This window comes from Lepisma saccharinum, chromosome 24 (assembly GCF_977018435.1).
Source record: "Lepisma saccharinum chromosome 24, izLepSacc3.1, whole genome shotgun sequence".
Classification (NCBI taxonomy): domain Eukaryota; kingdom Metazoa; phylum Arthropoda; class Insecta; order Zygentoma; family Lepismatidae; genus Lepisma; species Lepisma saccharinum.
The window spans coordinates 32,083,367-32,107,157 of record NC_139252.1 but is presented as its reverse complement, the minus strand read 5'-3'; the positions used below and the strand labels follow the sequence as shown (position 1 = coordinate 32,107,157).

Sequence of the window (23,791 nt, the reverse complement as noted above, 5' to 3'; positions counted from 1 at the left end):
CAGGACTCTAACCAGGAGACAATTAAGGTATTGGTATGGACCTGCGGACTGACCATTGTAATTGCGGCAATTAGCATTTCAATCAACGCCCTCTGGGCTGGGGAAAGGGGAGGCAAAAACGCTTGAATTAATGAGTCCAACAGTCCGGATCGGTTTTTGTTTACGTAGGGATTGGAGCAGTGGGGTTCTTTTTTATACTAAGGTTGCAACCCCTGAATAGGTCAAACGCCCGTCTGGTGTCTACTTGTGTTTTTCTTAGTTATGCACGTGGAAGTAGAAATGCATAAAATGCATTTTCGGTGCAACGAAATGACGCAGTTGCGATTGGATATGAAATGAGAGTGTGCACTCAGAGAAATAAATGCGTCATATCGATCGATGCACCATAATGCATCGATTGATGCACTAAAGTGTGTTTTATGGCTTCTTCAAAGAATCAGATTCACATTGATGCATTTTTGTATGTCGTGAATGAAACACCAAAGTGCATGATTTGATTCAAGTGAGGATTTATTATAGTCGAGATGCACTTCAATGCATCAGTTGATGCACCTTCCTGCATCTTTTTTCGATGATGCACTTAAACGTTTCGTCTGAGCTACATAAACTCTGTAGCTCAGACCAGACGTTTAAGTGCATCATCCAAAAAGATGCAGGAAGGTGCATCAAGGAACATCAACTGATGCATTGAAGTGCATCTCGACTGAAATCCTCACTTGAATCAAATGTGAATCTGGTTCTTTGAAGAAGCCATAAAACACACTTTAGTGCATCAATCGATATGATGCATTTAGTTTCCTGTGTGTATCTGAAATTTCAATAAACATTTACAGCATAAATACCTAACGAGACAACTTCTTTTTAGAGAGGTTTCAATACATCAGCGTTTGCAATGATACAAACTTTCAGCGCAATGGTGACAAAGGTCCAATAAATATATCATGTCAAACTTTAAAGGGCTCTCCTGAAAAAATGAAAAATTGGACATAGAACACACACAATATGTACATGAACACACAACTCCATTTCTTTTGAGGACATTAGAACCACTCATTGGTGCAGCAAATGAATTAGCCAGCTCGGTAATGCAACTCTGCGACGATATTATGATGGCTGCTACTTCCATCCTCATGGGTGCGGGCATCACATACATGTCTCTACCTTCATCAATCATCCGTCGATGCTTTATTTCCTTCCTTCTTCTCTTCAGGAAGCGCTTCCTCCTTCTGTACTCTTCTTCACACAGCGTTCTGGTAACTGTCTATATATATATGTGCCCCCTTCCCCCCCGGCGTCTTAGATCGATCCGTTTCCTCTAAGCGTCTGGCACTTTCCATTACTGGAAGCTCACATCACAAATGTAGCTCATTTTCCTGGAAGTCCTGGATGGAAGACTCTGGAGCCTTCTTTTTTTTTGGCCTTATTTTTATTTTTTCGGTCCCCCCCACCCGCCCCCCCAACAAAGGGATGTGCCAATCAAAGTGACATGGCCAAGCAGGGTGATGGAGAATGGGGCATGGTAGTGTAATTTACACAAAAAAACTGCATGGTTGTGTGTGTGCGCGCTCCCACCCCACTTTAGCTGTAGTCGATGATGGATGATGCCTCGCAAGAACCAATCAGGGAATGGTCTTTCTGCAGACTAAACCTCCTCCCCCCACCCTCTTTCCCCCAAAGTCTCAGTCCACAACCTCCTCTCTCAGCAACCCCTTCCACTCCCAGCATCCATTTCGGCTGCAGAAAATCTTCTCCGAAGCAGCATCCGTTTTCGGCTTCTTCTTTTTTTTCCTCTTCTCTTCTTCCTCCTCTTTGTGTGTTCCTGAAGATGGAAGGGAAGAGAACTTTGGAGAATGCGGGGAGAGGGGAAAAACATCCCTCATCCTACCACCATCTCACGAAATAGATGATGAAGGAAATGGGGAGGAAATGACTGAAGCATTTGATGAAAACTTCAAAAGGGGAAAAATGTGAGGTTCAAGCAAGGGAAGATAAGGAGGACATTACCTTGACTCTGTGAATCAATACCGCTACAATATTTTTAACAGTAATGTTTAACCTTTCCAGTGTCGCAGGCCATTGCACAATGTACTTGCAGGGAAGTCGAACTCAGGACATTGAAGTTTGCACATTGCCATTAACTCTGGAATTGTAGTTTACATGTGCGTCGTGAGGTAAGAGGTCGAAGTGATCATGCGGAGTGGTCACAGTGCGCTCCGACGCCAGAGGCTCGAATCCCGTCCTGAGAGGTGTTCAATTTCATCCTGTCACTCATTCTTATCTTCGCGATTAGCCGAAAAGTGGCAGAAAAGCGAAGTAATATAAACCAAATCAATAAACTAAAGCTGATGTTTTAGAAACAAAAAAAACTCAAGCAAAATAACCGATATAAAAAAAACAGCTAAAAAATTAGTGTTAAATGCAGAAACTAGATCAATTTTACTTATTTCATTGTGTTTTTTATTTCAGAGGTTACAAATGACTAAAAAAATTCCTCCAAATTTCCAAAAAATCATCTTGAATGAGGTGGATAAAAGTTATAACAAAATGCGAGAATAATTGCATTTCTGTGTACTAACGTGAAATCTGAAAAAAAATGTAAAAAAGTCGTGTACATATTTGAGTTTTTTAAAGTCCACTTTATGCACCTACAGGTTAGAATGGGATCCGATCCACAATGTGCCTCCACCGGCCCGGGACCCCTTACCACTACGCCATCGGGGAGAGAGATGCCCGACTCCACCCCTACGAAATTCCTGGCGACGTCCATGGGTAAGCGATAAATATTGGTGTACCTACCTTCTGATCCTGTTTGCGTAAAAGTGAATGTCGGCTGCAGAAAAACATGGCATCAGGGTACCTGACTGACTTTCTAGCATTCTGTGAACTTATATTTCCTTCCCTATGATCCACCCACTAGATTTAATTATTCCAATAAGATTAGGTCATGAATACCTATATTATGTTACCTTCTTGTGCGGAAAATAGACATAAACAGGCTTCTTGATATGATGTTGAAACTTCATTAGCCTTACCATGCTCAGTCAGCTGAAAACTGGCATTGTTAGGGAATCACAAGTCGTCCTGAAATTATTTTTTACAGACGAGCCACTTAAAATGGCAGAATCCAAACGTTGCTATTTTTGTGTTATGACGTTTATTCTAGTACGTGACGCAATTGTGTAATTTCAGTGGTTATGGACTAACCTGTAGATTTTCGGCGACCAAGGAAATGTTTGGAGATTAATGTGTGCGTTTTTTCTAAACCAAAATGATATTATTTGTTTTTGTGATATTGACAACTCTAATAGAAGGAAGAGTATTCAATTAGTAACATTATTACACCTGTAAATGTTTCTTTTAAAGTGAGAAGTATAGAGAATGAATAGGAGTGGTTTTCAGGCTAAGAATTTGGAAGAATTCAGCGTTTTTCATTTGATCCCTAACAATGGCAGTGTTCTTCTGACTGTACAAAGTTTCGAATAAAGATAATTTCGCCACCTGAAAACAATAACTTATTTACAGATCTTTATCAAAGTGCACAAAAATTATCCATAACAGCTATCTCCTAAATTTTGCGTCAGATACAAAGCCTTGAATACTACATAGAGTTGAATAATTTATTATTGCTTCTGAAGCTTTTGTGCACTTTGAAGGTTCTTGGAAGGAACGTATTGCTTGCACTCCAAAGAAAATACATGTTTTATGTTGAGGAATGTTTTAATTTTTTCGTTGAACACATACAGAGCATTACTAAAATGTTAAATGTTATTATTCTGGTAAATGTACAGCTACAATTATCTACGTACAATCATTACAAAATCAAAGTAAAATGTTTTTACATAGAGTGATTATTTTTGTACACTATGATTTTATACATCACGTTACATAAGGATGGTGTAAAAGGGGTTGCAAATGGCCTCTGAGTGAGCATGACACTTACTATTTTGATCTTCCCTCTCTCATGTAGAAGGAATTGGTTGTCAGCTATAAGAGAGAAAGAGAGTCAAAATTATGCATCAAAATTCATGACTGTAATTTCATGTTCACATGCAAGCTCACACAGAACTCAAAAGCATCAAACCAAGGTTTGGTTTCTTTGAAGTAATTGTGCCATCTGATAAAAGTACCGTTTGATACACAAAAATGCATCATTATCATTCATGCACTTTCTGTTACTGTAGTCAACTGTCAGTAGACAAATTTTGGGTCCTGTATATAGACGTGTTGGAACTTTCTCAGTATGCTCGATGCAAAAATAGCACCTGTAGACTGTAGAATATCGCCTGTTATCGAGCCTTTTTATTTGAGCATGATGTAGGTTTAGAAGGTGTAAAGACTTCCGAGATTATGGGCGTCTGTTATTCGAGCTTAAAATATAAACTACGTACTCTATAGGTAGATAAGTAACATATTTTGATTATTGTAATTTACTTATTGTAATGCAAACTTAATGCATTAGTGGCAACTGTGCACGGTGGTTGCATACACTTAAGATACAAAATTAAGAAAAGGATAGCCTAGAAGCCCAAATTTTATAAATCTCTTCCTGTTTATATATCCTCCTAATATACGTTGTGCATTAAGGAGTTCCGACATTTCCTACACAGTCATTTGCGACACTAAGGCAAAAACTGTTTTTTTTTCCGCCATAAGCGACACTGCTTGAATTTTCCCCTACGATTTCTAATTTGTTTACCAGAATTAGCGACATTTGCGTACGTGCAGTAGCAATAGTCGCATATGACGGCAAAAATGCTAGTGTCGCATACGACGGTGTCGCAAAAGTCGTGGATCCGTGAATTAACCTGATTTCAAAGAGAAGATAATGGCGATTCTGAAGTTGGAAACCTGAATTCTTAGGAGTTGGCAACCTGAAATTCGTAGGAGTTGGCAACCTGACTTTTTATAAGTTTGCAACCTGACTGCAGTTGGGATGGCAACGTGTCTTCCTTGAAGACGTCAAGAATGAGTGTAGTCTTCTCCCTTCCTCCATAGCCTAGGACCAGGTGTCATAGTGTCCAGGTCTTAGACTCAGCATACGCCACTGGTTTACAGATATTTGTAACACTGACAATTTTAATGCCGTGCCGTGGCCACTGGAGTGGAGACATTCTATTTGTTCCATAACGAGAGTCGAACCAAGCCTCTGGGACATTTAATTTGCGTTGCATCGCTTGAATTAATCGTTCCAAACTTACATCTCGGTTTCTTACTGTCGCCGCTCCAATCAATTTATCACCCTCCTCATCTAACGGTTTCCTTTACTCATTGTCCTCTTATCTGCGTACTTCTTGCACTCCTCCTTTCCACTTATTCTCCCTCGGTGATGATCCTTTCAAGGCTCTCCTGCAACAAGCAATGCCGCCTCAACCTTGCTTATGCGAGAGACTGCTCCGACTCATCAATCTAGCTACGCGGAGCCCCGGCTAAACTCCCAGCGATGTTGCAAGATAAAGATTGCGCAATGAATCACGTGGTTAGAGAAAGAACACCGCTATGGACTTGGTTAGAGACTCTACGCTCCTTGTGCTGTGTGCAAATTGTCACAGTGTCACAATATTCACTCTCGTCAATCAGATAATGATATTTCACTTGGTGGTGAGGCGGCAACATTGCTGTTCCAAGTCCGTTGACCTGCACAGCGTCTGAAGCTGGAGGTGTCGCTTGAGCAATGCGAACCTACACTCAGAGAACTAAATGCATCATATCCATTGATGCACTAAAGTGTGTTTTATGGCTTCTTCAAAGAATCAGATTCACATTTGATACATTTTTGTATGTCGTGAAAAAAAACACCAAAGTGCATCATTTGATTCAAGCGAGGATTTATTTCAGTCAAGATGCACTTCAATGCATCATGCACCTTCCTGCATCTTTTTGGATGATGCATTCTGGTGCATCAAAATGCATCAACTGATGCATTGAAGTGCATCTCGACTGTATAAGTCCCCACTTGAATCAAATGATGCACTTTGGTGTTTCTTTCACGACAGAAAAAAATGCACCCAAATGCATCAAATGTGAATCTGATTCTTTGAAGAAGCCATAGAACACACTTTAGTGCATCAATCGATGCATTCTGGTGCATCAATCGATATGATGCATTTAATTTTCTGTGTGTAGGCAGCATTACTGTTCAGTGGCATGGCCAGGGGGTGGGGAACGTAACCCTCATTGACCCAGAATTGCTATAAAAAAAAAATAAAAAAAAAAACTTCAAAGACAGGAACACATGGCTGTATCAGCGTGTCGTGTTGTCGGTGTCGGGCATGCTCTGCGTGTCGGCGGCCTGGTTTGACGTCACTAACGCTAAACACATACATATTATGTAGGCTTTATTCCTTTGCTGTTAACGCTAACCATCTTGCCATTTCCACATTAGATCGATCCTCCCACGATGGCAGCGTGCGTGTGTGGAGTAGCCGAAACAAGGTATAGAGAATCAGCTTCCGACCCTAACAAGGACCATTGTTGCATCAATTGACATAGTTAAATGTGTAATTTGGGTTTAGTTGAAATGATTATCACAGTTGGTGCATTATTCACAGTATATATGTTTTAAAGTATCAACATATCTGTGTCAACTGACACGTTTTTGGTTCTGTATGTAGAGGTTTTCAACGGGTGATTGAAAGATCTTGACCACGCAGTTCATTCATTAGGTTAATATTTGCACTGAACTGCCGGCTTAACAACTTCCTCAGGTTGAATCTCCTGTTAAAATATTGAATTTGTAATGCAAAATATGTAGTGTAAGAAATAAAAAAATCTTTGTGCTCAGGTGCTAACCCCATTGATCATGTGAACAAGGTAGATGTTACATTCCATGTGACTCACTAGCGTACGCAGTATTTTTCATTAAACGTTAGAAACTCCTTGCTTTTATCTTGATTCATGAAATAAGGAAGTAAAAGGACTTGACATGTTATATTTTGCTATTACCACAATATTGAGGAATACCTATTACAAGTTGATGGATGGTCTTTGACACTTCTGCATTCAGTGACTCATTTTTGTGCGGCCCCAAGCTATAATAACCTAGTGGCATATCCACCCCTGAGGATAAATCCTCCTCTCAACCTACGATAACTTATTACGTCAATTTGACCCAGATCGTGACTTTTGACCAACGGTGTACTTGTAACCAAGTTTGAACGAAAGCATTTTCCTTAACATTTGTGCCATGACCCAAAAGCTACCGTATGAAGTGAAAAATCTCCTGGCATTTGCGATAACATGGCATTTCTCAAGGATAGGCTCGGTCCGTAGCATTTTTCGTAGCGTAACCAATCAGAAGCGAGCTCTAGGTCACGAGTGCAGTTGTAATGGCGGCCGCGTGAGATGTAAACAATGTATCACTTCACATGTTTAAAAGCCGATAACTATTCAACCAAGAGGAATAACGTTTCGTATAAAACGTTATTAGGTACAAAAGCAATGGCACTGCTTAAATACATACTTTACAACGTTTACTGTACACCTATGGAAGAATATTTTAGTTGTTTCAATTGTGGTGTAACTCGACGTACAATTCGTGCTGTGTATATTATACATTGTAATCGCAAAAGCTAAACGAAAAGTTACATGAAATGCTTCCGTGCTGTTTTGGAAGCATTTACGTAGCATTCCGTTGCCCTCCCCTTTCCTTTCAATCCACAGACTTGTCACAAACACGAAAAGAGTGTGTCGTGCGTACAAGACCTCGTGGTGCCATTCCTCAAGCCTATATAGTGAAGTGTTTAGATAAGATTTCCGTTGAATAACTTGCCGCACGAATAATTGCGAGGCCGACAGGTCTCGACTTGGATGAAATACCTTCGAAAACAAAACACACGGCAAACTGCCTCCTCTGAAAAATTGTCGACTGTCATTCGTATCGGTCTTCCTCCCTTTACCTCAGAAAACGGAAACAAAGGAAGGGAACGATTAAGACCGAGTGCTTACACGTTTCCCGCAGGATAGAATGATTCTTTGTGTCTACCAGATCCAAAGAAGTGAAATCTGCTTCTTTTTTTCTTTTAACCTCGCTGCCATTGTAGTCGCTTCAGAATCAACACCGGAACATTTATCAATCCTTCACGACTTAACTTGCTGTTTTAATCTTTTCGGAATTACATCTTCAGCGGTTCTCTTAGTCATCAAGTGGCTCCACCTCTATCCGAGATAAATCAGGCTCCGTAATGCCAACAACATTATCCCACTTCGCCAATTTGCGAAGCAATGGATCTTAATTTTGCTCGGTAATGAACCGGATTGAAGGTTTTGCATTCCCTAATTAATGTCTTCCGATGTCTGAAACTCCTCCTCCAACCTGCCTGCTCGTGGCAGACATCTTGATTAGAGTGTTTTGCAAAAGAACAAGTTCTTGACTGCTGGTAAAAGTACATTTTTGTAAGCATGGAATTCGACCCGTGTTGGCGTATTGTATCTGCCGACTGGGAAAAAATGTCTGAAGACAATTTGATAAATTTGACGCTAGGTGTCACTAGTGCGCGCTTGCGATTTATGTGACAAGTTTCGCAAACTTCTTTTTCAGGATACGCATTTGAAAGATCTCACTAGGCGCCATTAAATGGCATCTACTATAAGAACTTAGCAAAAAACAGATGAAGCTATTTTACATAACCATGTAGGCCTAAATGTCAAAACTAGCACTGCATTACAGTTGGAAAATAAAGTAGTACATGCGTTCTAGAAAAATTCGCTAGAAATAGCTCCTAACATTATGTGGATAACCGAAGCGTCTCTTATGGCAAATTGTCGACACTAGGCCCTGCATACTGTCGTCGAAGCATGCTGGGGAGAGATGTGGTCGCCACTACACACCATCCCCTACGTATCTATTTTTTAGAGGCTGGTTGAACCTGAAATCACACATCCCGCGTGGAAGTTTTAAAACAAGTTTGTAAAGTAGAATTTAAGTAATCATTTAAATAACTTAAGGACTGATCATTCTCCACCGCACCCTTCTGAAGGCCGGGATTCCTCCCCGAGTGTACGCCGAGAAAGAGAGGGAGCCGAAGAGAAAGTGTTGAGTGCTCAGTTCCACCGCTGGAAACAGCGTTGGCGGGAGAAAACTGCTTGTTCTCTGCCGTGCTTGGCAAAGGCAGTGTTGCTACATGAAGGGAAATTACCCTTTGTGTACGGGAAATTCAGACTCAATTTTAGGTTAAAAAGGGGAATTGTATGAAAAATATAGAAATTGCCTGAAAATTTGAAGTTGACGGACTTCTTTTTTGTATTACTTGCATTAGTGTTATATTTCTATTAACATCTAATTCATAAGGTAAAAGTACCCTTGTGCCTGCACACGCATGCCATGAAAACATATGGGATGATGTGGAGGTAGAGCTCCACATGTTCTTGATGTTGAGTTGTTGTTGTTGTTTAAAGTCCACTTTATGCACATTAAGGCTAATTGCCACTGGACTATAGTTTAAAGTGGGATCCGAACCACTATGTGCCTCCACCGGGTATCGAAACCAGGACCCCTTGATTACAAGGCGACGACGAGTTGGGATCAGACGGCTCGGCCGCCTTTATCCCCCCCGAGTTGCCCACAAGTACCCACTGATAAGCGGCTGGGTGGGCCTCAGAGCCGCGCAGAACGGGGAAAAGGAAATGACTGGAACGTAGATCACGTGTCCCGGGATTCGAACCCGGGTCATCCGTGTGGTAGCTCTACATTCTCTGTATTTTCATTGAGGCAAAAATCCATGTCCGATCCGGAATTCGAACCCAGGACCTCTGGCATTGTAGATCACTGTGTTCAACACTCCGCCATGGAGGTCCACATATCGAATTAATCTCTCTCTATATATAAAAATTGATGTGTGTGTGTTTGTTTGTTCAGCAATAACTCTCGAACGCCTGGAGCGATTTCAACCAAACTTGGTGCGCGTATCGCTTGCAACCTGCAAAGAAATATTGTGGAGGTAAGACACCCCTGGCACCCCTAGGGGTCGGAAGGGGTGACCTGTAAAAATAATCCAGAACCACCGATATTAAATTCCGCACAGACAGACATCCGTGACTCTATGCAATCCGCACAACGATTGTGTTTCTCAGGTTGTCTAACATTCAGGCTGTGTTCCGAATTGAATCCATAGTTTTCGTTCAACTCTAAGTTTTTTTTAGTAGTGTCGAATCCATAGCTTTCGGTGTAGCTAAGCTAATTGGTGACATTCACGACTACATTTAATATTAGTTACATTTTACACTATACTTAGAATTCATTATTTTCCTGCCTAATAGAAAATTGAGATAAATAAATACCCGGGCAACGAAGGATAATCAGCTAGTATATAATAATTATGCACAGTAAATAATAATTTTTGCGTTAAACCGGGTCAAATGATCAAAATACGCCACTGATCACGTGCCTTTTCTCCCCGAAGCAGAGGGCTTCATCCCAACGTTTCCGGGAAGGGTCGTGTGGAGGTATAACCCAGAGGCGGATGGCATCCGGAGACGAATTGCTGGCGTTTCGTGTGAAAGAGGGCCCACTGTCTCCTCGTTGACACACGTACCGGCTGGCAATTCTTTTCACGACCCTCAAGGCACGCCGCCAACGAACGTAAACAAAAACTTTTCTCTTTTCCATTTTCGCTTCCCGAAGTCCATAGACTGTGGAACGGATTCCGATCGATGGTGCGGAAGCATAAATAGTTTACCACCTCCTCCGAGGAAGTGTCTGTTCTGTTCTCGACTGCGTGAAGAGTTTTGGGCATTCCTGTCTGGGGGTTCACTTTAGACTTGTGCGAGTTGTAACCAAGTTAGCGTAATCCGTGTAGAATTCTCTCTGAATTTCTGTCTTTTATTATTATAAAATTTCAGACAAATGTAATGCTCACAGCACCAAAAGTTTATTTGGAATAACAACAACAACAACAAAAAAAAAAGATGACCAAATATTTGTTTAATAGACGACAAAAATACACTGAGAACTAAAGTTTATACAGAACGTACAGAGTTTATGTAGCTCAGACGAAACGTTTAAGTGCATTATCGAAACAGATGCATTCTGGTGCATCGAGGAACATTAACTGATGCATTGAAGTGCATCTCGACTGTAATAAGTCCCCACTTGAATCAAATTATGCACTTTGGTGTTTCTTTCACGACATACAAAATGCACCGAAATGCATCAAATGATTCTTTGAAGACAAAAAACACACTTTAGTGCCTCAATCGATGCATTCTGGTGCATCAATCGATATGATGCATTTAGTTCTCAAGAGTGTATGATTGTTCCCCAGAACCGAACTCTTTTAGCAATGATGCACATTTTTTTAGTTACCGCAAAAATCTGGTCAAAATTACAAAAAGGTATAGCTACCATTTTATTTTTCTTTGTTGGTAAATGGTCAGTTGCAAAATGTACTGGTGCCTGCTCCGACTTCGCCTTGGCATTCTAGTCTCGAAATGGGAATGCCTGTCTCGGTCTGTCTTCAGTCGCGAAATATATAGCCTCGTTTCGACGCTACGAACTCTCAAAAAACTTAATTTTATCGTGATTGTTGCACATGTTCAGAGTAGGGATAACCAAACCCGGATAAAATTTTCTTCGGATGTCTGATAAATTTTTATCCGGATATCTGAAGTGTCCAAGTATTCGGATTATCTTAATTATCCGGGGTCCCGGGTTCGATACCCGGTGGAGGCACATAGTGGATCCCACTTTAAACTGTAGGTCCAGTCCCGATTAGTCTTACTGTGCATAAAGTAGATTTAAAACACCAAATCAACCAACCACATTATCCGGTTATTCGAATTATCCAAATTAGCAGGTAATTAGAATTATTCAAATTATCCGGATATTCGAATTATACAAATTATCCGGTTATTCCAATTATCCGGATATTCGAATTATAAAAATTATCCGGATATTCGAATTATCCAAATTATCTGGATATTCGAATTATCCAAATTATCCGGTTATTCAATTATCCAAATTTTCCGGATATTCGAATTATCCACATTATCCGGATATTTGAATTATCCAAAATATATGGTTATTCGAATTATCCAAATTATCCGGTTATTCGAATTATCCGATGTGTGCATTATACGGATAGTTTTATCGTTTGTCCGTTTTAGGGCGATATGATTTGTTGATATGTTTTGATGCACCTACCTGCATCTTTTTCGATGATGCACTTAAACGTTTGGGCTGAGCTACATAAAGTCTGTAATTACAGGATTAACTGAAACGTTAAGTGCATCATCGAAATAGATGGAGGTAGGTGCATCAACTGATGCATTAAAATGCATCTCGACCGAAAGAAATCCTCACTTGCATCAAATGATGCACTTTGATACATTTTTGTACGTCGTGAAAGAAACACCAAACTTTGAATCTGATTCTTCGCAGAGGCCATAAAACACACTTTAGTGCATCAATCGACATGATGCATTTAGTTCTCTGTGTGTACGCAAAAACATTTTAGGGGTATCAGCCCCTCTCTAGCTACAGCCTAGAGCAGAGAACCATGAAAAAGTGCCTCCCATCATCGAACTTATATGTTTGATACCAAGATCTGAGGGCACAGTCGGGAAAACATGTCCTTTGTCACATGAGCGCCCCCCCCCCTCCCAGAGACACACATTCTGGCCCCAGCGCATGCACTCGCATCCCGAAAAACCTACACGCACACACACGCCGCCTCATCTATTTGTCCACGTGAATACATTAGCATATTTTGACGTCAAATACTTGGCTTTTCTTCAGTACATGGTTAGCAGGTAAACGGACGACGTTTCTAATTAATATACGTCCCGTAGAGGGCTCTGGCTATAATTTATATCCAGCGGCATAGAAGGCAGTAAAGGGAAACTGGCAATGCATACTCCGAAACTAGACGAAAAAAAGAACCGGGATCCGGCTGTCTCAAGACAAGGAAGGTGGGAAGGGTTAAAAATAAGAAGGAAACGTTATCGTTGCAAGTTCTGGATTATGTCAAGCCTCTCTTGTCACGTACGAGTATGTATCTTGGAAAGAATTAAATGGAACTGGACCTTGAATGCGTTTGTCCAGGGAACTGGAAGCTGCTTTCAATTGAGACGCTCCAGGCTGGGGTTGGGCATAAATTATGACGGAGAGGCCGTTTGGTTTGGTCCCTTATACCTCTGCTTCTTTTATCGTAAGCCCAAGGCCGTTTTCTCTGATTTCTGCCAGAGCCAAGGTGGGTATATACAGGTGGATCACGGCTGATAGTGAACCATCATTGGTCAACGAGAAATGACGTCCGATTGAAGTACGATAGTTCACAGGAAATTCGGAGCAGATGTTAGTATTGCCGGAGGGAATGGGATGATAACGACAGTCTATTTTTAGCGTAGATAAGGTAATTGACATAACTTTAGGTTATTGTAATTTACAAGATAAGGGTATTTTTGTTAATCTCCTGGGACCTGAGGAACAAATAAATAAATATTATGTTTCATGATTTATCAAATTTAATTTACTTAGCAAAATAGTCCCCATCCCCAAAGTTGCCCCAAGTAATGCCAATGGTAACTGAGACTGGACCTACAGTTTAAAGTGGGTTCCGGACTACTACAGTAAGTGCAACTGCTTCTAACTAACTATTCACTAATTCCATTGTGATCTTAATTTATTTTACTGTTCTATTATGTATTTTATTTGCTATGCCTATCACATTTATGCGAGGGTTACACAGAAACTAAATTCATCATATCGATCGATGCTCTAGAACGCATCGATTGATGCACTAAATTGTGTTTTATGGCATCTGCGAAGTACCAGATTTACATTTGATGCACTGTAGTGCATTTCTGTACATCGTAAAAGTTTTTGTACATCGTAAAAGAAACACCAAAGTGCATCAAATGATGCAAGTGAGGATTTCTGTCAGTCGATATGCACTTGAATGCATCAATGCTACAGAATTAATGCATTTGTTTGTTTTAGATGATGCATTTACTTTACTTTTCTATAGAACATGCTTTATCGAATGCATAAGACAGCGATCTACTACGCCAGGGGTCGCGGATTTGAATCCAAGTCTGAGTATGGATGGGTGTTCTTCGTCAGTGTCCATTAATCAATTTCATCATATTGTCCCTTATCCTCATTGTCGCGATTAGCCAAAAGTGGCAGAAAAGCGACGTAAAACAAGCTATCGAACAGGAATTTCAGGGCGAGAGTCAATAATCTTTGTAGTTGTATAGTAACTCTATGGGTCGCCTGAACAACCGCCAAAGGGATTAAGCGCGAAAGTGAAATGTTCGCGCTTATTCCCGTGTTCAATTTTGGTGTCGCGCCCATTCCCGTGTTCAATTTTGGTGTCGCGCCCATTCCCGTGTTCAATTTTGGTGTCGCGCCCATTCCCGTGTTCAATTTTGGTGTCGCGCCCATTCCCGTGTTCAATTTTGGTGTCGCGCCCATTCCCGTGTTCAATTTTGGTGTCGCGCCCATTCCCGTGTTCAATTTTGGTTTCGCGCTTAATCCCTTGTTCAATTTTGGTTTCGCGCTTAATCCCTTGTTCAATATTGGTTTCGCGCTTAATCCCTTTCGCGCCTATTCCCGTGTTCAATTTTGGTTTCGCGCTTATTCCCGTGTTCAACTTTGGTTTCGCGCTTATTCCCGTGTTCAACTTTGGTTTCGCGCTTATTCCCGTGTTCAACTTTGGTTTCGCGCTTATTCCCGTGTTCAACTTTGGTTTCGCGCTTATTCCCGTGTTCAATTTTGGTTTCGCGCTTATTCCAGTGTTCAATTTTGGTTTCGCGCTTATTCCAATGTTCAATTTTGGTTTCGCGCTTATTCCAATGTTCAATTTTGGTTTCGCGCTTGTTCCTTTCGCGCTTATTCTAACTCTATCTTGTGACACGGGTGTTACCAAATCACTGCCCGAACCCTCACCCCTCCACTTTTCAATAGAAAACCATCTCGCTGTGGTGTTTATGGCAATATGGCACCTCTGGATCAAAATGTTGCCAGGCCGTTGCATTTCGTATGTTCAGATTGTCAGAAGACCGATGATACAAGGAGCGAGTTGTCTTTCTTCATACACGTGATTTGCTGTGATAAATCACCGCGAAGATCACTGAACCATGCGAGCAGAAGCGGAACGGTGATGATCACGAGTTGAGAGAACTTCTTAGAGATACTTCTTGCACAGCAAAGAGCTGGAGGAGGTAAAAATCAAGTTCAGCTGAGCGGATCTTACCCAGCGGCCATTTCATCGCCATCCGACCGATCAACACAAACCCCTCCCCCCACTCGGTGGACGGACATGACCCTCCCAGAAAAGAGGGACTTGAATGCAATCCCTTGTATTTAATGTTGGCTTCCTCTTTATCCTTTACTCCGGGAGGATCAAATGGCCTTCCGAAGCAAGAAAAAAACCCGCGAGGAGGGTGGCGAATGTTTGCCGACTCCGAAAGAACAGGAAGTGTACCGACCAGAACGTGGAGGGAAGGATGACGAATTGTCCACGAGGAGAGATGAAGTAAAAAAAGGGGGGACGTTTGCGGTGTATAAGATATAACATCATTTCATTTGTACGGCGTGCTTGCCAGGAAAAAAAGTGGATGATGATAAATGCAGCGAGAAAGGTTTCTGGATAAATGTAAGGAAAAGGCTGGATCGTTGAGTAGATCCTTGTGGATTGGTTTTTGCCGTCTTCCCACACCCGGCTTTGATGCTGTGCAGGGGTATAGCCTGTCATTGGGCTGCTGCGGAAAGCAATATGTATTGATTACTTGCTGATGGACGAAATGGGTTTTCGTTGCTCTATCTTAAGAGTACTTATCACTATGGCGCCCACTGCGCCTATTTGAGGAGTTACGTTACTGGTAAATTTCTCGTATCGGACAAACGGCTGAAATTTGTTAGTTTATTTAATTTGAATATTCGTACTTACGTATTCTGCTTTCACAAACATTGTTGAAGCTGGCATTTCGGAAATAAGCTCTATTTGCGACATATCGAGTAAGTTTTCTTAGTTTCTTTTTGTCTTCGGTAACACGCAAAATGGCTGTCACAGTTTCACTACCGTACTCGGCATGCAGTGTTTCCACCCCACTGCTCCCAAAAATACCTACGTAGCCCCACAAACCATTGACGCATAGCCCCACGAACCATTTCCGGTAAGGTTAGGTCACGTTTAGGTTACAATAGTTAAAAATTGGTTTAGAAAAAAATATGCGTAGCCCCCCCACACCATTCTCGCATAGCCCCATGAACCATTGACACATAGCCCCACAAACCATTTGCGGAAACATACCTTCTTCAGTTACAAAAGCACGTGTTTGAAAACACTGACCGGGATTACGTCATCACACACAGGCAACATCCGGCTGGAAGGAAATGGATGCAAGAGCTTTCGTGCATCGGTCACACATTTATATCGAAAAATACATGATTTACCGGCAAAATTCAATGATCGATGCGAGAAAACACTTCCCCGAACTTCCACAACTATAAAGAAACTGCATTCGGTAAGTAATTTATTCTGTAAATTTGAAGAAATCCGTTTGTCCGATACGAGAATTTTACCACGTTACTTTGTCATACAATATCTACAGATAAATTTCAAGTGAACGTGACGTGCAGTAGAGCAAAGTTAAAGAAAATCGTATCTTACCTTCTTCCCGCTTCCTGACGAGGAATGGACGTTGCCAATTCTTGTAAGGATACCCTCATCGGAGGTCGGTAGAAACACAAAACTGTGGCAACGCTGTAAGCCTGTCCCTGAGCTATATTACCCTGTTGGGAGAAATAAGGGAGTTTCTGATATTTTCCAGGGTAAACTAATGGGAATAGACACAGAAGTTATTATTGTATGTTCATTTTCCGAGTAAGATAAAGTTAAGTTTTTAAGAAAACCTGGTTTTGTTTTTACCAGAAATTGGTCAGATCGGAAAAAAGGAACGGAAACATTTTAAGTGCACCGGGTCAGGAACCAACTTTAAATTCCCCAAAGCAGCCAGTAGGGAAACAAGATTTTGTCAAAATAACCGCCCTGTGCTGTGATTGCACACCGATTAGTACCGCGGCCCGACTGTAGTGCAGTTAGCTGCAAGTCCAGTGTACACATAGAAAAATAAATGCATCATATCGATTGATGCAGTATGTTTTATGGCTTCTTCAAAGAATCAGATTCACATTTGATGCATTTTTGTATGTCGTGAAAGAAACACCAAAGTGCATCATTTGATTCGTTTTGATGCACCTTCCTGCATCTTTTTCGATTATGCACTTAAACGTTTGGTCTGAGCTACAGAGTTTATGTAGCTCAGACGAAACGTTTTAGTGCATAAGCAAAAAAAGATGCATTCTGGTGCATCAAATCGCATCAACTGATGCGTTGAAGTGCATCTCGACTGAAATAAACGTCACTTGAATCAAATGATGCACTTTGATGTTTCTTTCACGACATACAAAAATGCACCCAAATGCATCAAATGTGAATGTGATTCTTTGAAGAAGCCATAAAACACACTTTAGTGCATCAATCGATGCATTCTGGTGCATCAATCGATATGATGCATTTAGTTTTCTGTGTGTACTCTTCAAAGGTCTCAGGTAGCTGAATGGTTAGCGGTTCCAAATTCATTCTTTGTAGCCCCACCCACCCACCTCCAAAATTTCGTTGTTGATGCAACAGCGTTAGCCATTTGAAAAGAAAGCAATCGTAAGGTGGAGCCAGACAACAGCAGCACCAGGGGTCGATCAATCGAGAGATTTTTTTTAAAAATTTTAATATTTCAACTTTTAAATGAGGAAGTTCTCTCTATATGCCGGCCATTTCCGCTTAAGAGAGCGAATTAATTTCGGAGTCGAGACTTAAAATGAGGAACTCCTTCACGGGAAGGCCGAGGTCGAAGATGGTGATCCCAGAATGGCAAGCCACAAACCGCTCTCCAGGCCGAGTTTAGTGCAACAAGTGACCACAGGAACAGTGTGGAGCATGCTCTAAGACGAAATGCAGATTTGGGTGGCTGGAGTGTGCTTTTCTCCCAGTTGCTTGCGATTTTTATTTTTGTGTACTGTGCCAAAATGATGCACCAAAAGTGCATTAACGTTGATTTGGTGCATTTCATGTTCTCTGTGCAGACACCAATATTCCTCATATAAGGAATACAATAATTGTAAACACTATTGTTTTAAGGACATTGCATTTTCTTATGTACGTAATATTTCGATGTGGATGTATACTATATACCAGTGGTCCCAAACTTGTTCATTTCACGGCGCCCTTAGAGTTTCAAGATAATTCCCACGGCCCCCAAGTCAAAATGTAGGCCTATTTAACACTTGCAACGCTCACCTCATTTGGTTGGATTGCTTGCCTTATGTTAAAACATTAAGACATATTTCAAATTCAGAAATATTTTACATGTAAAAGTACTAAATAAGCACATATTTCGAACGATCATATCATTGATTTAATTTGCCACGTGTAATTTCAGTGAAAATATTGGAAAATTTCGCGGTGCGCACTTTGAGAACCACTGCTACACACATGCGTCCCACGTGGTTGCACGCAAGGTGGAGGGAAGAAGATATTAATTTACATGCACACAAGAACATATAAATTAAAGCACTGAAGTAAATTACTAAATATTTAATGATATTATACATTATTAAATATATACAAATTGATTTGTTAGTTTTTTTTAAATATATTTATGAATGGTTACACTCCCAACTGGTGAACAATGTCAGTAACTTGCACAATAGTTCAAATGGTTTTCTCAAGTACGTAAGTCGAATTTGTAAATTGCTTAAGTAAGAATTCCTTGGTAAGAAACTGCAATATTTATTATTATTATTATTGTATGTATATTATTTACATAGTATTATTTTATAAATGAAACATCATGCAGCAGTATTTACTCGGATATAAACTATAAAGAACATAAAAAGAAACTGAAATTACACTTTCCAAATAAAAAAGTGACAGGTACCAAGGACGTATTTATCAATTACTAAAAATATATTATTTTTGCCTTTGTTGTAGATATAATTTCCTCTGAACTTTATGGAAGATAAGGATTATATTGGGATCATACGGCTTTGAATGACATTACAAAGATGATTTATGTACACTACTCAAAATAATATGCATAAAATTTAATTTAATTTCTTTTCTACCACCTTGATCCTAAAATACTAGCTTCCCTGCAAGGTGTTATGTGTGTTGCATAACTCTGCGGCAATGCCACATGCTACCACCGCCGTAAAGTTAGACAACACACCTAACCGCCTTGCAGGGAACCGAGTATTTCATTGTTATAATTTTATTGCCGGTGGGTGTACTTTAGATATTATCCTTAATAAAGTATGTTTAAAGTCAAAATCAATTGCTTATCTAAATTGCTAAAACAAACCTTATCTAGAAACCTCTTGTGTTGCATCTTTTCCTGTAGCCAGAAACAAAAACATTACTTCTTTCGGCTTGGTCAGTTGATCAAATTTTGGTTGTGTGCTACGTCCTTCGCTTTAAAAACGACAAATAACAAGAACTACACACAGAAAACTAAATTCATCATATGGACGCATCGATTGATGCACTAACATGTTTTTTTATGGCATTTGCGAAGAATCACATGGTGCATTTTTGTATGTCGTAAAAGAAACGCCAAATTCCATCATTATGATGAAAGTGAGGATTTCTTTCAGTCGAAATGCATTTCAATGCATCAGTTGATGCGTTTACTTTTCTGTGGAACATATAAAATACTCGTGCCACTTTTCTTCTCTTCGTTTTCAAGGAAAAATTGTCTGACACTTTCAAAATGATAATTATACAGGGTGACTGGTAATTAGATGTATTCCCTGAAAGGAGTTAAAGTATAGACAATTTGCAATAAATTTGACCATATGATACCCCGTCCGAAAATTAGTAGTTTTCGAGATAATCGAATTTCTTTTGTTTCTTTAAAAAGTGACAATTTTCCACATAAAAAGATGAATTGAAAAAAAACTGCTCATTGTATGGAACTTATTTCATCATTTTCAGATAGCTAACAAATAACAAAATCAAGGACACCATCACATCACGAGTTAAGAGAACAAATGTCCGTAAAAACCTGCGTGCCTGCATTCGTAACGGAGGTGCCCACTTTGAGCAAGACGTGTAATGTTCTTTAATTGTATTGTTCATTCATCTTCATGTGAATGGAATCAATGAAGTATTATTTCTTGTACATAAATGTGAATGTTAGCAACATTTGTACCTTGTTGGATAGTAGATGACACAAGGAAGTAATTAAAGTAATTTGTACGCTTCGTGTCATACCATTTTTGTTATTAATACGTTGCCAAATAAACTAAGAGTGCATTTTTTTATCATCACTTGTAAGTTTAGACCCACCCGGTACTTACATGTGATTGTTATTTGGGAAAAACGTTTTTTTTTCCAACGAACCACTTATTTGTTAGCTATCAGAAAACGCTGAAATATGTTACATACAATGAGCAGTTTTTCTCAATTCATCTTTTTATGTGGAAATTGTCATTTTTTAAAGAAACAAAATAAATTCGATTATCTCGAAAACTACTAATTTTCGGACGGGGTATCATATGGTCAAATTTATTGCAAATTGTCTATACTTTAACCCCTTTCAGGGAATACATCTAATTACAGGTCACCCTGTTTATGCATCTTTAATGTAAGTAAATGCAAATTTTACTTGTCCATCTGAAAGATAAACCTGTATTTAATTGTGCAGCTGAAAAAGAAAATAGTATTACGATACTTACCCTACCTGTATCTTCAACAGAAATCATTTCAATACTTACTTGCCATTTTCTTCTTCTTTTTCAGTTCCAACCAACCACATGGCATCTGGAATGATTAATGGAGAACGTCGATTGACAAAGGTGATCAGCAGTCACGCCAGGCAATCAGAAATCGCGCCAGAGACTTGACTGACGCGGGGAAGAAGAATCGCTGCCAACAGTGCCCCCAGACGACACCATTGTTGGGTTCCTTGCCATGAGGTCCTCCCCATCAAGATTGGACCGCGAGATTCGTCTCTGGAACACCTGAAGGAAAAATATCTTTGTCCTGTCCCTCTCTAGCGCAGGGCGGGGAAATTCCATCCATAATGCATCCACGACAGCTAGGGACGTCCAACCTATGAATGAATAAGACAAATGAAGCCTTCCATGTATGTGTCGCGTTCTCCACGTTTCATATTGGTCCCGTCGCCCCCTGAAAGACTCCCTAAAAAAACTGTAAAGGACTTATTCATGTACAAGATTCTGTTTCCTTTCTGCAGATGGACGATACCGATAGCCAGAACCAACCCTCAGAATCGCTTCTCCCCCTACCCAACCCACCCTTAGAACTCGCTATTCAGACACGCGTCCGTTGAAAAACCCCACAACCACCATCTTCACCATAAATCTGGCCGCGACAAAACTACCCGCCATCATTTACGCTCAATAACAAGTACCCCATAAACACGTAATAAAAATGTCTGTGAATAATGGAAAACTACCCTACCCTTCCTCAAACATCTCGAATCCTACTGCAAACCTTTGTGACAACTGCATACAGCCAAATTGCTCAGACAAATGATACGGTTGCAACAAGAAATATTTCAACAGATGCTAAAGAACAAGTGCGTATCCATTACACTGTAAAAAAAAATGGGCCATGAATTTTACCCTAAATAATGTAATTTTAATAAATATTTTTAATGTGTGTAGGCCTATATATATTATTCCTTTGCACGTAACTGCAATGTATATAATCATTATCTATCGCTATTGCATGAAAAAATGTTCAATTTGAATGAAAAAATAACGGTTCGGTCCTGTTTTTGTAAATTAACTGGAAGACATAAATTTTAACGTTAGAATATTGTAAATTTTACATTAACATAAAAACGCATCAACTGATGCACTTTGATGCCTTTGGTGTTTCACAATGTGATGCATTTTTGTACATCGTAAAATAATCTGATTCTACGCAGAGGCCATAAACACACTTTAATGCATCAATCGATGTGATGCATTTAGTTTTCTGTGTGTACTGACGTAAGAGGTCTGAGTGGAGATAACAATTGTGTGTGAACGAGACACAACTGGCAGCAGAGTTCGGAGAACTGGAAATTCATCAAACCAAGGTTGATGCACTTTTGGTGCATCAATTCACACAGTTAAATGCATAGAGTTTGGTTTCTTTGAAATGATCGTGTCGGGTTGATGCATTATGAGTGCATCACACAAACCAGCAGCTGGTAAAAGTACCCTTTGATGCATTTCTGTGTATTTCGACACCAAGAAGTGCATCATTTGCTGTTTATGCACACTATTGGAGTCAACATGTTTGTGTCAATTAACACACTTTCGGTTCTTTGTGTACAATGGTTGCTACGGCCACTGATGCCTTGAAGAGAATCCAAGAAAACATGTTTAGGAAGTAATTCTCTGAATGTTAGGGCCAACGGTTCTACATTAGCATGAACTTTTAATTGGACATTATCCATTGTTTAGTGCTTTAAACTATACACATTGTACATATTATTGTATTTATACAAATATAATATAAATTAGGGATGGACCGATATGAAATTTTGGCCGATACCTATAAAGTACAAGTACAAAATCTACCGATCCGATATAAAATTAGAAATGGTCCCTTGTAAAACCTGAAATGTTCATTGATCTCCTTAATAAACGTGTTTCCAGGTGACTGCAGTGCAAAAGAAGTTGAATATTTAGAATTTATTAATTTTTAGAAAGAAGGACATGGAGATTATCCATAAAAATTACAACAAAAAGGCAGAATTTTGCACTAAATTATAAGATATTTATCGATATATCGGATCGGTAAAATAATCTGTAATTTTACCGATACACCGATATCGGACGATACTGAAAGAGTACAGATTATAAAGAGCGCAACAGCCCATTGAGGAACCTGGCCTAACTACCGACTGCCGGCCTCACTCCCACCTGAGTGGGTTACGGGATGACGTGTGGTCAGCACGACGAACCCCCAGTCGTCGTTGTAGGTTTCCATGACCGGTTATATAAACGATATTTATTGTATTATATATATATTACAAATAAGTATAATTTAAAGCACTAGACACTGATTAACTAATGTCCAATTATCATTTCATGCTAATGTTTAGAAAGTGTTTTGAAACTGGTGGCCGACATGTGCAACACGTCTTGCATTAAGGAAATATGCTGTTTGTAACTTCTCATATTGGTTCGCGACTTTACGACTACCCTGTATTTAATTTATTCATTCTCAACTTCGCGAATAAGCCGGAGCGATAGAGAAGCTATATACGGGGGTCACTATTTATATTTTGAGCCTTGGCAACACTGATTGAAGTTAGGCGCGATTTGACGTTTGCACGGAATCGTCTGGCATTATTGACCATAACGTACTTCAAATGTTTTGTCAATAACTTCGTTTGTGTTGTTTATGTTGCCTTGGAGATTGCGCGACAACAATAAAATGGAATTTACTCGTGAACATTTTCGTGCGATGATTTTTTTTCGATTTTCGACGTGGATTATCAAGACAAGAGTGCATCGATCAACTTACTTCCACATTTGGCGATGAAGTCCCATCCTTTGCCACTGTGAAACGCTGGTATAACGAATTTAATCGTGGCCGCCATTCGCTCACCGACGAGATTCGCGAAGGTCGTCCAAAATCAGTTGTTGTTCAAGAAAACATTGATGCTGTGCAAAACCTAATACTGCAAGGTCGTCATGTGACATACTGTGAGATTGAGGCAACCATAGGCATTAGTTCCACCAGCATATATAAAATATTACATGATCATT

General features: G+C 40.0%; 1 long non-coding RNA gene across 1 annotated transcript in view; it reads right to left on the bottom strand.

Annotated features, from left to right (window-relative positions):
- Window positions 1-3,851: 3,851 nt before the first annotated feature.
- The window catches only part of LOC145978295 (uncharacterized), a 53,509-nt gene continuing 33,569 nt past the window's right edge, over window positions 3,852-23,791 (bottom strand). Inside the window, exons 2-4 of the long non-coding RNA XR_014440669.1 lie at window positions 20,774-21,111; window positions 16,611-16,732; window positions 3,852-3,984 (exon numbers count right to left, since the gene is read on the bottom strand). This is a non-coding gene — a long non-coding RNA (uncharacterized LOC145978295). The remainder of the gene's footprint in view (window positions 3,985-16,610; window positions 16,733-20,773; window positions 21,112-23,791) is intronic.